This window comes from Pelobates fuscus, chromosome 5, assembly GCF_036172605.1.
Source record: "Pelobates fuscus isolate aPelFus1 chromosome 5, aPelFus1.pri, whole genome shotgun sequence".
NCBI lineage: Eukaryota > Metazoa > Chordata > Amphibia > Anura > Pelobatidae > Pelobates > Pelobates fuscus.
Window position 1 is genome coordinate 300532885 of NC_086321.1, and position 16912 is coordinate 300549796.

Genomic DNA, 16912 nt, shown 5'->3' on the forward strand with positions numbered 1-16912 from the left:
TTTTATAATATATATATATACAATATATATAGTTATTATATATATATTATATATATATATATACGTGTGTAATTTAATTATAAGTGTATTTTTATATTAATATATGTACATATTAATATAAAAATACACTTAGCATGACATTATATATATGATATATAGACATATATTATATAGGTATAATATATGTCTATATATCATATATATATCATATATATATATATATATATATACACATATATAATAATAATTTTTTTTATTAACTTTAACTTAATTTTTTTTTATGATTTTACACTAGCAGGGAGACTGCCTGTCAGCACAGACAGTCCTCCTGCTGGCAGACACATGGACACCTATTGTGACCATGTGGTCGCCCTGTTGAGCGATCACATGGCCCCAGGGGTCCTAATCCGCCATGGGGAGACTGTCTGGGCTGCAGGCAGTCTCCCCACACCGGGACCAACGCCGATCGCCGCCGGGGGAACGACGGCGATCGGGTAAGTACATTGGACCGTTAGGACGGTTCAGGACCGTCACCGGTCGGCAATGCAAAAATGCCGATGACGGTCCTGAACCGTCCTCCGTCCTTAAGGGGTTAAAGTACCTACTGGCATCATCAGAAGTGGTGCCCTAATCCAATCACAATGCTTCTCCATAGGATTGGCTGAGACTAACAAGGAGGCAGATCAGGGGCAGAGCCAGCACAATTCAAACACAGCCCTGGCCAATCAGCATCTCCTCATAGGTATGAATTGAATCAATTAATTTATATGAGGAAAGTTCAGTGTCTGAATGCAGAGGGCAGATATACTAATTGTTTGGATGCATTTTAGGCAGCAATGACCCAGGAAGGATCTCATCTGAGGAGTGGCCAGTGAAGTTATCACTAGGTTGTAAAGTAGAAAAAAAGTATGGGGTCGCACTCAGTCACAACAATTAAACACAGGGTGCTACTGAGCATAGGTCAGCAAAGAACCCCAAGGAATATATGCAAATAGAAAAAATCCCAGGCACTCACTGTGATTGTTCTCCAGGCAGATTTAAAAATCTGAAAAAAAAAATCTCAAAAGACAGTGCTTACAGCAAAAAGCCTTAAGGTAATGATTCTACTCACCAGAACAAATACAATAAGCTGTAGTTGTTCTGGTGACTATAGTGTCCCTTTAAGTTACACAGTTACATAGCTGAAAAGAGAATTGTGTCCATCAAGTTCACCCTTCCTCACATATGTTTTTGCTGTTGACCGAAAAGAAGACAAAAAACCTAGTCTGAAGCGCTTCCAATTTTGCAATAAACTAGGAAAAAAAATCCTTATTGACCCCAAAATTGCAGTCAGATGTCTCCTTGGATCAAGCAGCTATTATCCCACTAATTAGAAATTATATCCCTGTATGTTATGTTTTTGCAAGTATTTATCCAATTGCAGTTTAAAGGGACACTCCAGGCAGCCCTTTTTACTCACCTCATTCCAGCGCCGGGAGCCTCATGAAGCCGCGCCCCCTATTTAGTCAAAATGATTAGAAAGGCGGGCACAAGCAGGGAGCAATTAGACGCTTCCATTCGGAAGCGTCATTGCTCCCTTGTGCGCATGCGCGGCTTCGCCGCACATGCGCACATACTTCATGAATGCCGCCCTATGAAGTCCTAAGCGCATTACCGCGCATGCTCAGCTCTGCTCGCGGTCTTTGCCTGCCCCCTCTCCTCTGCTGACAGTCAGGAGAGAGAAGGCGCGCACACAGTGCCTTCTCTCTCCTGCACACGTCAGACGTATTTTAATACGTCTGACGTGTACATGGCCTTTTTAGGGCCATACATGATAGGAAGTCCCTCTGGTGGCCGTTAGAGTGACGGCCACTGGAGGTATTCCTATCAATCAGTGTAAACACTGTATTTTACCTTTTTGTTAAATGTTCACATATAGGTCCTATTCCCAGTAATGATATTTAACTGTGGACCCTGTATACAATAAATATAAAATACAACATAGTGTATACTGTTGTAACAAATATACAATATTATGAAAAGAAAGTCACACTCACAATTTCCAGAGCCAAATAAGTTCGGCTCTGAACTATAGAGGCATTTCATCCACTAGTGGGATAAACATGATCTGGTTACTCCCCCTAGGTGTTCTCTGGTTTGGAGTCTTTATCAGGAATTCAGGAGCCAGATGGAATTAGTTGAAACAGGAATTTATTCAAGTACGTAAAACAACAAATTAAAATATAATCTGACAGCTGGCACAACATGTTTGAATCTTCTTTGGTCTTCTTCAGGTGCAGTATGTCTTACCTCTAGCCGGCACACCTATATATGTCCCCCCTACAGATATGGGAAACAGGTGTAGCTGCCATTTCCCAAATTTGGAAATAACCCGCCACCACTAAGGATTGTACTTCCGGTTTCGGCACACTTCATAACCATGTCCTTATAGTTGATATTTCCGGGATTTCAAGATGGTGGTGCGTTAGCTTCCGGTGACACACTTCCGTTCTATTTTGCAACGATCACTCCCTCTTCTCCTCCAGTTGAGCTGGAAAGCTCCGCCCACCTTCAGACCTCGATCGTGATGTTCTCAAAGGAAGGTCCTTATATTGTCCAGAGTGGGGCACATTATATTTGACGATGTAAACGTCATTATTAGTCCCCAAATCTCCATTTTGGATGAGGGCAGACCGCCCAAATGTATATAGGATAAAAGATGGAAAAATAAAAGTGCATGTTGCAGATTAAAACCATAAAGCAGCATTCCTAATAAATAAATAATAAAAATATATTTAATCATAATACAACAGTTTTTTAAAAAGAGAACGTATTAAAATGCATAAAAAATTTAAAAAATGAATTTTAAATATATATAATCACATAAAAATGAATGGGATTGAACAAGTGGATTGAGGATCATAAAATCAAATTTATCAAAATCAATGTTAAGTCCTCTTGGTGTTAAGGTACGCATTTCAAAAATCAATGTTTCTTGTAAGCTTAATTTTTTATCTAAATCTAAATTATTATTTTTTCTTTTACTTTCACTGAGGTGATTTCAAGCTGCACCAGTTCTATTATTTTTTAAGTTTAGCACCCTTTTTCCTTCTATTATTTATCCTGGTTTTTTTTTTAAAAATCACAGCGGCCCACTGAAAAGGGGGCAGGGCCAGTTTGGGTGTGTTTTGTCATCACCAATGACAAGCACACCCCATCCCAAAGTAAGCATGTTGGTTCAATGATCTTCCAGGGCAGATCATGTGCAGAGCTCTGCTAAAAAGCTCTTGCATGAGAAAAAGGCCCAGTATACGTTCTGCACAGCGCAAGCAAATATAATAATATGGTTGCGCTTTGTTTGCTTGAAATTTGTCTCTGGTGTCTACATAAATGGGATACGAGGAGACAGAAATGCCAGGAAAGCATATTGTGCATATGTTTGGAGTCTGCTTGTGGGACTGCATGTGTTTACAGTGAGCTGATTGTGGTGTGGCTACAGCTTGTGTTGATAGGTTGGTTTCAGTCGTGTTGTGTTTGATGTGTAATGTAATTATTCCACAGGGTGTTTAGGTGCTGTAGAGAGTGTGTGTGTATAGGGGGCATAATGTGTATAGGGGATGTAGTGTATTTAGGTGTTGTAGAGAGTGTGTTTTTAGGGAATGTAGTAATATGTTTGTATGTCAGAAATGTAGTGTGTGTGGGGGGGGATCTAGTGTGTGTTTGAAGGACTCAGAGTGTGTATAGGAGATCTAGTGTGTGTGTGTGTGTGTAGAGGATTCACAGTGTATATAGGGATCTAGTGTGTGTATGTGTGTAGATGATCCAGAGTTGAGTAGGGGATCTAGTGTCTGGAATGTAATGTGTTTAGGGGTGCAGTATGTGTGGGAGGGGTTCTGTAGTATAAATACATATATGTTTGGAAGTATTGTGTGTGTTTGTGAGGTGTGAAGGTTGTAGTGTGTGTGTGTGTGAGAGGGGTGCGCTGTGTGTGTGTGTGAGAGAGAGAGTTGTGTGTGTGTGTAAGGGTGCTGTGTGTGAATATGTTTGGAGGGATTGTGTGCTGAGGGAGCCAGGTTAATGTCAATATATATGTTTTTCTTTTTTGTTTATAAAAAAAAAAGCAAACATTGTGTCCCCCCTCCCTTCTTACCTTTAGCGTGGGAGGGGGTGCGTTGCTGCAATCCCTGGTTGTCCTAGTGGTGAGTGAACTCTAGCCTGCGGGGCTTTTAAGCCAACAAATCTTAATGTAATGGTTCTGGTGGCTACAGCGTGTCCCTGCAGGCTTTTCTTTGTGGCAGTGTTTATAATGCTTCATTTACCAAATATGTAAATTTTTCACCTATTGACAGCCTCATATTGCATAAATTATCCATATTTTATGTTGAATAACCTTTGACTATAATGTATCTTAAGCATAAAACTAACTTTTAGAGTTTTTTAGTTGTTTTTTTTAAATCCACCCTACATGTAGCACATTCTAGTTTTGCAATTATATTAAATGACAAGACTGTTGATATGTGACAGACATGTTAATACTGTCAATGTGTTGATTACAAAACAAATTATACCTGGTACGAAATACTATTCTGTTCTATTTTTTTTAAGATCCATTCACACCTGTTAAATGTGTGTCTGTCTGTTTTCATATTGTTACATAGTTATGCTCTATAGACAACCATGTATTCCTGACCCTATAGTGTTAAAACTACCATCTAGCCCCCCTCCGACCTCCTTTCTCCCCCCCCCCTTTGCCTCCCAATATATAACAAAATCCTACTTGTATTCAAGTCTGCAGCTGCTGGCTCTGCCCCTGTCTGCCTCCAAACTGTCTGCTGTCGGCTGACATCATCAGAAGTGGTGGTCTGAACCAATCACAATGCTTCCAGATAGGATTAGCTGAGACTGTCAAGGAGGCAAATCGGGGGCAGAGCCAGCACAAATCAAACACAGCCCTGGCCAATCAGCATCTCCTCATAGAAGAGGGAAGTTTAGTGTGGTGCAACATTTGGATTTTTAAAGACAGTCGTGCACGTAGGTGCACCAATAAAGTCAAGGTTCTGTGTCGTTTGTGGTTTGCACCTTTTTGGGTCTAAAACAACAGTAACATGTTAAAACAAAACTTAGTGATCAGTACATGGATGTTATGATGTTTTGTGCTTCTTTGTGTTTGAGATGGGACATGGTGTAGTGTAGCAGCTCTCGGCTGCAGGGTTGTGTCAGGCCCAGGATCGTTGGGGTATAGTAGGCCCCGGTCTTGCGTCTCCGTTTCTGCAGCCTTTGTGGTTGGAAAAAAAGGCATCGGGAGACGCGGCTCGTTGCGCTGATGCCGGTCGTGTATGTGGCGATGCTGGATGGGTCAGTGAGAGACCGATAGTTGATTGATTTTGTCCACATTATTTGGGAGCTGATGAAAATATCATCTGTTCGTGTCGGGTTGCAAGCCCCGCCCCTTGTCAAAATGTTTTTAAACTGTTTGACTACTTACTCTGGACGGTGCCAGGGCAGTCCTGGCCTCCTAAACACCACCACTACAGCTGCCTGTAGTGGTTATGGTCCTTTTATTAGATTGAGCCTTTGTTCAACCATCACTGCATAGGATTAATCAATTAATATATGTGTGTGTTTGTGTGTGTATATATACATTATCCCATATGCAATGAAGGTTGAACAAAGGCTCAGTTTTTAAAAAAGGAACACCTGAAGCTGTAGTGATGGTGTTTATGATATCAGGAGTAAGTAGTGAAACTGTTTAAAAACCTCTTGACAACTAATAAAAAAATAGATATTTTAGTTTTGTCCAGACCATAAAGTTCAGAACTGCTTGGCATAATTTTGCTTGGAACAGTGCATTTTTTTTAAAAAGGAACTCTCTACATCCCTAATGAATCAATGACTTGCTTTGTGTGAGTTAATTCAATTAATGTGGATTTACGCTATGTTTTGTATATTTCCTTATTTTTAGGTCATCAGCTGGTTCTCTTTTTTTTTGTATATATACTTTGTGTGAAGAGTGTATTCTCTCTCCCCACCCAACTATTTTATAAAGTGCAGATTTCATATGTGTGTATATATATATATATATATATATACCGTATATACTCGAGTATAAGCCGACCCGAATATAAGCCGAGGCCCCTAATTTTACCCCAAAAAACTGGGAAAACTTATTGACTCGAGTATAAGACTAGGGTGAGAAATGCAGCAGCTACTGGTAAATTTCTAAATAAAATTAGATCCTAAAAAAAATATATTAATTGAATATTTATTTACAGTGTGTGTATAATGAGTGCAGTGTGTGTGTATGTATGAGTGCAGTGTGTGTGTATGTATGAGTGCAGTGTGTGTGTGTATGAGTGCAGTGTGTGTGTATGAGTGCAGTGTGCTTATGAGTGCAGTGTGCGTATGAGTGCAGTGTGCGTATGAGTGCAGTGTGCTTATGAGTGCAGTGTGTGTGTATGAATGCAGTGTGTGTGTATGAGTGCAGTGTGTGTGTGTATGAATGCAGTGTGTGTGTGTGTGTGTGTTGCAGAGCCTTGGTGGGGGGTGGGCAATGGTTTTTTAATTTTTTTTATTATTTTAATTTTTTTTATTATTATTATTTATTATTTTTTTATTTAATTTTATTATTATTATTTTAGTATTCTTATTTATTATTTTTTTTATTTAATTTAATTATTATTTATTTTAGTATTATTTAATTATTATTATTAATTATTTTTTTTTCGTCCCCCCTCCCTGCTTGATACAGCATTGGCAGTTCAGTGGGGGGGAGAGGGGGCTGGCAGAGCTGTAACTTACCTTTCCTGCAGCTCCTGTCAGCTCTCTCCTCCTCCGCGCGGTCTGTGCAGCTCCCTCTGTCAGCTCCCAGTGTAAGTCTCGCGAGAGCCGTGGCTCTCGCGAGACTTACACTGGGAGCTGACCGAGGTGCTGAATGGACGCTGAATGTGCTAAAAAACTCGGCTTATACTCGAGTATATACGGTATATATATATATATATATATATATATATAGAAGGCTTATGCCTGAAATTGTGGGAGGGATTTATAGCCCTATATAAGCCAACTAGTCCCCACTTACCTGTCTTCGTCGATCCGGAAGTTCCCGCTTTCATTCCGCCTCGCAGACCTCTGACGTCATTCTTCCGCTACGTGCGCCACGCAGCCCGCTGGTTCCTGGCTGTCCCACGCGGACTTAGCAACTTTCGTTCATCAAACCGTAAGTCTTTTCAGTCCGTACGTCGTCTCACCCTTTCATGTTTTACTCACCCTTAACGATCACTATTCGGAAATCATCTCGCTTTCCCAGTTCGTCGCATTTGTTTCGTTTCAAACGCATGCCTTTCCATCCTCACGTGTACATGCCGGTTCGGCTGTTTCCTTCCCGATTTTGTTAAAAGCGCTTTGCATAATTAAATGATACACTATGTATATATACGTGTACCTGAACAGTTCTTTACCCCCTATGGCTTTGTATGGCTGAATGCAGTTTTACGTTAAATGGGTTCAGGGACTGTTTTCTTATCGCTTGTTGTTAAACTCCTGTGTTGATGCGTTTTTTCTTATGTGTAGGGTACAAGTGTGGGGAGCATGGGGAACACTGCTATGATACCTGAAATGTTTGATTTGTTTGCCATGAATTTACATAGATGCTATTGGTCATTTAAATTGGTTTTCCTAATGGCTGGCCTTATGGACTTTAATTTTTCACGTGGTTACTGACTTCATGGGTCTCCTCTGCTTTCTCTCCGTTTCTATTTCCGGGGGTAATTCTGCCGTTACAAGTTGCATGCTTCACTTGTTTCTAGTGTGAATTGGTAGACTCACTCATCTTCCATATAAAAAAAAAAAAAAGAAATAAAAAAAAAAAAAGAGGAAAGCGGGGGGGCTTCTAACCTGAAATTTGCTTTTTATTTTTATATTTTCTAACGTCACCCGGGTCCCTTCTCTACAATTCGGGGCATCTACAGTACAAGCTATCAGAGTGTATTTGACTCTGTGGGTCGTCTGGGCTACTACTTGTCGCTAACTCAATCGTTCAGGTAAGGATGGCGTTTCTATTCGAATACGTTCAGTCTCGTGGCTATTTTCTCCATCCAGTTTAGTTGTGGCTGGTTTCAGGGTTTTAGGAGCCCAATAGCGGTAGTTTTCCCCCGGCTTCTTCGCCTTAGGTTAGTGGTCCCGCGAGGCCATCACCCATCCTCAATTCGGAGGTTCCACGCCCCTCGGGCCAAATCATAGTTAGCCGCCTTGCATTGTGGCATAGAGAGGGCCTCACCTGTCACCCCCAGTCTGTCTTATGTTTACAATTCACCGAGAGGCCAACGCCCCGCCACTACGCTCAGTGGCCACGACATCCCCTCGCGCCAACTCATAGATAGAGCCTCTCAAGCCGCTTGGCACTTAGTAGGGCCTCACCTGTCATCAACCTAGTCTAATTGCTTCGCCACGGCGGCACTAGCTAGCCAACCAGCTCACAAATCAAAAATAAATAAATAAAAAATAAATTAAGCGTTTCTTTTTTTTTTTTCTCCCCCTTCTCTCTCCCTCTAACGCTACGTTTTCTCTCATGCCCATAGCATGTCCACCGCTTCAGCGCAAGACGATGAACCGTCAATTGCAAGCACCCCGTCCAGGTCTAGCATCCAGCCAGGAGAGCCTGGTGCCTCATCCAGCTACAGATCCTGGACCATTTCAAAGATCACGGCCGAGCTGAACAGAAGGAACATTCCCTTCCCGGCTACTGCCAGGAAAGCAGAACTCTTCCGTTTGCTTAATCCCCAAAATGCGGAGGTTTTGCCAGGCCCTAGTTCTGACGGTACTATCCAGAGTAGTCTAGCAGAACTACGAGGCATGATGACCTCTTTGGTGGCTTCCGTAGCCAACATAAGCGACAGGTTAGATACCCTGGAAGCCTCCGGTCAGACCAACATTACTGAAGTCCCGGTTCCGCTGGTACAACCAGAGCCCGGCTCCGGAGGTAACCCCACTACTATTCCCGCCAAAAAATCTAGCATAATTAATCCGGTGCATTTGATCCCTCAGAACCTTAAACGGGACATACTAGAAGGGAAAGATGTTAATTTAGCTTCCCTCCTCATCGCATCACAGGATATCATCGAGAACAGGTCTTACACTTTTGAAGATATCTCCGTAGTGATGAAGGCTAGAGACTCTAGGCTCAATAAAAAACTCAATATTCCCGAGTTCGTGTTAGCCTTTGGGTTATATAGGGACGTAATTTGCTCTTCTTTTCCACACCGCAGGGAAGAGCTGGACTTATACTTGCACAAACTGGTGGACCTTGCCTACAAGTACGGTGGTTATGCGTTCTACGACTACCATAAGTCTTTCTCAGCCAGATCAGCCGCATCACTGGCACAGTTCAACACTCCCACTGATTGGAGTCAGTTGGACACTGAATTATTTTGTAGGCATTTCGCCGGGCTTAGGACACCAGCATGTACAATATGCGCTTCAGCTTCTCACACATCCAATTTTTGTCCCAGTACTGCAGTAGCTCCGTCTACTAGTTTTGCTAACTCAGACTACTCTGGTCAGAGGGATATTAAAGACAAATTAGGCAGACCTATAGTGTTTCTCGGGAAAGTGCAAGTATGCAATAACTTTAATGACGGGGGGTGTACTTATAGCGCCTGTAGATTGCTCCATGTTTGTTCTGTCTGTTTCAGGGCTCACGCAAAAACAATGTGCCCGAACAAACTGTTTCCGAAAAAGGCAATTACACCAATAAACGTACCTAATTTGCAACGTTACCTGTCTACACATCCTTCCTCACACTTGTCGGACTTTCTCATCTCCGGTTTCACCAAAGGCTTTCACACAGGTTTTGTAGCACTCCCTCAAGGCACACTAGAATGCCCCAACCTGCATTCAGCGTTGTCCGACCCAGCCACTCTGAAGGATCTCCTCGATAAGGAGGTGGGTAGCGGCTTCATGATAGGTCCTTTCACCACACCTCCTTTCACGTCCTGGAGAACAAGTCAGTTGGGTATAGCCACGGGTAAATTTAACGACAAGAAGAGGTTAATAATTGACTTCTCGGCACCGCACTCTTCCACCTCCCCAAGTTTAAATTCCCTTATTCCATCAGAGGAATTCTCACTACATTACGCTAGGATAGACAATGCCATTCAGGCCATCATTAACCTCGGTAAGGCAGCCTGGTTAAGCAAATCGGACATCTCTAATGCTTTCAAATTGCTACCCATCAAGCAGTCGCTCTGGCACCTTCACGGAGTTAAGTAGCAAGGGGAATACTATTTTGCAACCAGGCTGACCTTTGGCTCCAAAAGTAGCCCAAAACTTTTCGACATGTTCGCGGAGACCCTGAATTGGCTTTTACTCAACGAGTGCAGGTGCCCAGTAGTAATCCACTACCTCGACGATTTTCTGTACGTCGAACCTCACTACTGCGCACCACTCAGCCTGCAAAAGGCACTCTCCTTATTTGAGGAACTGGGTGTTCCGGTAGCCTCTAATAAGACAGAAGGTCCTAAAACTGAAATCACCTTCTTAGGTATCACGATCAATTCGGTAACCATGCAAGCCAGCCTCCCTCAGGTCAAAGTAGATAGGATTCTAGATTACATTCACACCTGCACCAACCTCGGGTCGTGCACCAGGAAAGAGTTACAGTCTCTCTTGGGCTCTCTTAACTTTGCCATGAGTATTATCCCGCAAGGCAGATCTTTCATCTCCAGGTTGCTCTCGCTACTCCACGGCCTCCCTGACGATGATACTAAGATCAGTTTAGACAGTTCTGCAAGGGCTGACCTAGCTATGTGGGATCTTTTCTTATCCTCGTGGAACGGCAGGTCGTTATTCATTCCTCCCATCTCCGATGATTCTCCAGTGGTTTGGACTGACGCTGCTGCTTCAGTTGGGTATGCAGCAATATTTGGGGATGAATGGGTATATGATAGTTGGCCGCCTGAGACTAGTTCACTACATAACTTCGACAAAACCTCTGCGTTGTTCGAAATTTTTCCCATAGTGGCAGCAGCAAACATTTGGGGTGAGGTTTGGAGGGGTAAAGCAGTTAGGTGTTATTCAGATAACTTAGCAGCCTGCAATATAATTAACAAAGGCCGATCTCAGTCCCTGTCTATAATGAACTTGGTAAGAAAGCTCACTTGGTTGGCAGCGAACTTGCAGTTTTTCATTTGTTGTATACATGTTCCCGGTATGTTCAACAACGCAGCTGACGCTTTGTCACGTTTCCATTTGCAGGAAACTTCCATTTTCCGACTTCACCCTACGGCGAACAGACAACCCAAAACTCCCCCGCAGTTCAGAGATCTAGTCATGCTTTAGATCAATTGTTGGCCCACAGTAGAATTCTAGCTCAGGCCGGGTTATCAGCTAACACTAAAAAGGCATACAATAGGGCATTTGAGATATTTAATAACTTTGTACGCAACTTCAACATAATAAATCGATTTTCTGTTGAAACTATGGTGGCATTTTCAACTTTTTGCCACATCTCATTAAAACTTGCATACAATACCATCAAACTATACTTAACAGGCATACAACACTTAATGCTTACTCTCTATCCAGACAAGACCCCTGTCTTGTCCACATACCCAATTAAAAACATTCTTAAGGGTATACAGAGACTAAATAACCATAAAACCCTCGTAAGACTCCCAATAGATGGTAACATCTTCGAAAAAATCTCTACGCTGTTAGATAAAAACCCCTTTGAAAATTCTACTAATCTGTTAATTAAATCCGCAGCTTACTTGGCCTTTTTCGGGTTCCTACGGCCCAAGGAGTTTTCAGTAGAAAAGATAACTGACACAGACACTTGCCTTAAACAGAGAAACTTGTACAAAATAAATGATTATTATATATTAACAATTCCCCGTACAAAAACTAATCAAACAGGCCCCCCCGTGGAGATTAAGTATTTCCCCACGGGTTCTAAACTTTGCCCAGTTCAGGTGCTGGATAAATTGTTAAGTCAACCGAATAGGAATCCAGAACTGCTGCTTTTGTCCCTACGAGGAAAACCACTCACTACAAAACACTTTATGCTGTACATACGTGCATTACTACTTAGACTTGGCCTCAATCCTAATTCCTTCTCAGGACATTCTTTTCGGATCGGAGCAGCCACCACGGCTTCAAGTAGCCATGTCCCGTCACAAATAATAAAGAGAATGGGACGCTGGAAATCTGCAGTGTATAACCGGTACATTCCAAACCCAGAGGAAGAGATCAGACTCGCTTTCCACAGAATGACTAAATAATGTTACCACTGTGATGTTAATAAAGACATAATCGTTACATACTTTTTGGCCTCTTTTTTGCAGGCCTAGCCTCTCGTCGGTTTCGGCACACCTCAACCGACTATTATTTGTTAAAACTAAACCTATTGGGAATGTACGCCCCTTTCCATAATCCCGTACACAAATAGAAGGCTTATGCCTGAAATTGTGGGAGGGATTTATAGCCCTATATAAGCCAACTAGTCCCCACTTACCTGTCTTCGTCGATCCGGAAGTTCCCCTCCCACCACACCCTCTTATCAGTTCACCATAACCAGGCGGGCCCTCTTTTTTGCAGGCCTAGCCTCTCGTCGGTTTCGGCACACCTCAACCGACTATTATTTGTTAAAACTAAACCTATTGGGAATGTACGCCCCTTTCCATAATCCCGTACACAAATATATATATATATGATATATAGACATATATTGTATCTATATAATATACGTCTATATATCATATATATATATATATGTCATACTTAGTGTATTTTTATATTAATATATACATACAGTTGCAAGAAAAAGTATGTGACACCAGACATCCCAAGAATATTGCTGAACTGAAACAGTTCTGTAAAGAGGAATGGTCAAGAATTACTCCTGACCGTTGTGCACGTCTGATCTGCAACTACAGGAAACGTTTGGTTGAAGTTATTGCTGCCAAAGGAGGTTCAACCAGTTATTAAATCCAAGGGTTCACATACTTTTTCCACCTGCACTGTGAATGTTTACATGGTGTGTTCAATAAAAACATGGCAACATTTCATTCTTTGTGTGTTATTAGTTTAAGCAGACTGTGATTGTCTATTGTTGTGACTTAGATGATGATCAGATCACATTTTATGACCAATTTGTGTCTCATCCCACCATGTTTCAGTTATGCCTATTATGTCCTATTGTTTAGTGTATGCTATTGCCATAATTTCCCCCATTTTGTTATTTATGCATCTTGCATTAGTAAGCATACATTTAATAATATCATGAGTCACTTGTACGTTTTGTGAATTTTTATCAATATTACATACCTCCTCTGTTCTGAGCTTTCCCCTTCCCCCATCACCCCCTCCCCCTTTATACTGAGCTAAAGCCCATCTCTTTTCTGTCCTATCTCCATTTTGTAGTTTGCTATGACCCTAGATTGCTATTACTAGTTTAAAATCTCATCCAACCTTCTAGCCATCCTAACCCCCAGCACTGCAGACCCTCTCCCGTTTAGGTGCAACCCATCACTGCTATAAAGGTTGTACCCAAGTGCAAAGTCGACCCAGTGCTCTAAAAACCCCAAACCCTCCTTCCTGCACCAAGAGTTCAGCCACGCATTGACCTCTCTTATCTCCAGCTGCCTTTCCACTGTAGTGCGTGGCACAGGTTATATCTCATAGAATACCACCTTGGAGGTCCTTTTCTTAAGTTTGCTACCTAATTCCCTGAAATCTTCCTCTTACTTTGTCATTGGTACCAACATGGACCATGACCGCTGGGTCATTCCCAGCCCCTCCCAATAATCCATCCACTCTGTCAGCAAAATGTTGGACCCGAGCACCTGGGAGACAGCAAACTGTCTGGTTGAGCCAATCAGAGCAGCAGATTGCCCTATCTGCCCTCCTAATGATAGGGTCCGCTACCCCCACAACCGGTCTAGCCTTCCTTATATTTTCATTCCCACCCGTATTAGAGGGGCAGTTCCCTCGGCTGTTAGAAGGAACAGCTTCCTCTAATTCAGCTACTCCTGAGCTGATGCTCCCAACATCTTCACTCAAATGGGCAAATCAGCTAGGTTGCACAAAATCAGGACTAGCTAGCCCTTTCCTCTTCCCTCCCCCCCTGCTTCCTCGCCCCACTGTCACCCAGCTACGTACCTGCTCCCCATCTGTCTTATCCCCTTCACTCCACTACCTGTCCCCACTAAACTCTGCTCAGTGAGCAACATACTCCTCTCAAGATTGTCGCCCTCCCTCAATGTTGCAATTTGCTTCTCACGATCTCCAATCTGAGCTTCCAGAGAAGCCACTCGCACACACTTGTCACAGATATGATCAGACACCTCTAATGTACCATAGTCTAATATTAAGTTTGCAGGACATAGCACATTAGAGAGAAGAGATGTCAAATGATTTAGTTGTTAGTGCCAGGAGTTCCAAGGCACTGTGCTGGTTATCTGTCAAACTGTTTACAAATAGTGTGACCCTTACCGTGCTGTGTTGGGTCTCTATAATCCTTCTGGTTTGAGTTTGCCTTATAAAGCAGAAGATCATTTATCTTCATTATAATACCAAATCCTTCCAGGTTTAATCAGTATTTATTGGCAGAGCACAATTAGCTGTCAATCTTAATCAGTGACTGCAGATTTAACCTAAAATTAGTTGGTATGATGACTTGGAGGATTGAACTTTATCAGGCCAATTTGGACTGTGGGCACTAGATACAGTAAGGCAAACTGTTTGACTAGTTACTGACAGGAAGGACTGTGGCATCATAGCCACAAAATGTGTTGTAGTGGTTGTGGTGCCTAGAGTGTCCCTTTAAAACTGGGCTTAATTACACAGTGCTACCAGTTAGAATCTTGGTATTTATGTCCATATCAGAGATTTCAATATTGCCTCAGTATTATTGGTGGCACAGTAAAACCTATAAACCATGTGATATATGGTGACATTCATTTTTGAATGCTTGTCTGGTAGACATTTGGGACTATGCATTTCTGTATGTTTGTGGGATTTTTATCTGTTTTTATTTAAATGATGTGCCATGGTGTATTTTGGAGGTATGTTCCTTGATTCCCTCAAAAAGAGGACACAACTTATTGTATTCAGTTTTTTTAGCTCTAATGTTGTATTTTTTTTATATATTTTTTGCAGATTCATCACTGGATGATGGCCCAGATGGCATATGACTGTACTAGAACCAGAAAATAAATCCCTTCTTAAGAGTTTTCACAGCACAGTCAAAGATGTTACGCCACTGAGAATAGTGGTTTGTAAACATCACTGGATTCCCATACGGAACAAAATGGGTCATTTTATATTAAATTGACATTTTTGTTTGTGTTATTTTTATTCCATACATTCAATACTGATCATATCATATCCTGGATTTCACTCAAACTTTTTTGGTCGGCAACAAAAATGTCAACATACTTTAGTATAAAAAATGGGGAATTGTGCAAGAAGTTTGCATTGCATATCCCATTTATTGTTTTGTATCATTGTCTCCCCAAGATGATAATGTTTGGGGGGAGGAACATATATAATTTTTTTTTACTTTTTTGTCGGTGTTTTAAATTTGTGTGTGTACAAAAAAAGTTCAGACAGTTAAACAGCAGAGCATTTAGTCCTTGTACTACCTGTGTACGAGAACTGGAAGCATTTCACACATACAGGTATATGGTTTGAGCTTCTCCGTTCAAAACACAAAGTTGTGGATAAACTATCGCCTGGCCCAGGACAGATGAGATATATTGAATTCAGTATATAAACAAAATACACAACCTAGCGCACTCGCTCATTCACTAAAGAGCGATTTCAAGACTCACAGATTGTAATAGTTTTATTTAAAAACACCTCACCTAGGCAAAAATAATGGGGGTTTAGTTACAGTATATGATCATACATTGCATAAGCCTGCCACAACGTCAATGTTCCCCATTCTTGGCAGGCCCTATCCTAGCAGCCTAATGCCTGCTCTTATAAGATGAATCCACTTATTTGGGAAATTCTTCCTTACTGGGACTATCTGCAGGTCAAGGCTAAATAGGGCCTTTGAATGAGGCACCTGTGACAGGGAGGGATGCAAAACCAAGGCTTAGACTATCAAATATATAAATAAATGAAACCAAAGATGGCTAGGGCTGCACTCACCTAAACATGCAAATATTTACAGGGTGCACCCTATGTTCAGGTGAGTGCAGCCCTAGCCATCTTTGGTTTCATTTATTTATATATATATAATTATTTTTTTTTATTTTTTTACCCAAGGGGTAAATGTGAAATCAAATGGACTTTTTAAAACCACGCTGTACATAGGCACCTTAGGTTTTCTTTCATAATTATGTGGAAAAATACAATTTTAGTATTTTGCTTAAAACCCAAGTAGTTCTCTAATTACAATCATGTTTCCTATGCCAAAATGGAATAATCCACTTATTTTTGCCTTCTGTACAACCCTACCGTAGTTGGTTTATTTCATTTTGAACAACAGATTGTAATGGTGTAGACCTTTATTGGTGTTAAATAATTAAAATGTAACTGGTAAGGAAAATAACTTTAGGAATTAAAGCATATGTCCTTCACATTTATTTATTTTGTTACAAGAGCAGACTTGGTTATGTTCTGACTTTCACTGTGGCACGCAGATAACAAAGCGTCTTAATGACTCTTTGCATAACATCCAAAAATATAGAATGTGTTAGTTGTTCAATTGTAGGACAAAAGCAATGGTTAAGGAAACACTTCAAGCACCGCCACTAAATTAATTAGTTTATCATATGTTGTTGGGCTGCAGCTGACTATTATTTTCATAATCACTTTTTTTGTAATTAATTAGATAACATTTATTTTTGCTTTTTATGTGGGTGTCAGCCTATCCAATGCCAGGGTCAGGTTTTAACCAATATAGACTGTTACAATGTTTGCTGATTTT

At 41.3% G+C, this 16912-nt stretch overlaps 1 protein-coding gene across 1 annotated transcript in view; it reads left to right on the forward strand.

Annotated features, from left to right (window-relative positions):
- Positions 1-15144, forward strand: part of LOC134611539 (ectoderm-neural cortex protein 1-like) — a 28634-nt gene extending 13490 nt beyond the window's left edge. Inside the window, exon 4 of the mRNA XM_063455501.1 lies at positions 15133-15144. The gene's annotated coding sequence lies outside the window, so the exon portion shown is untranslated. The remainder of the gene's footprint in view (positions 1-15132) is intronic.
- The last annotated feature ends 1768 nt before the right edge of the window (positions 15145-16912 follow it).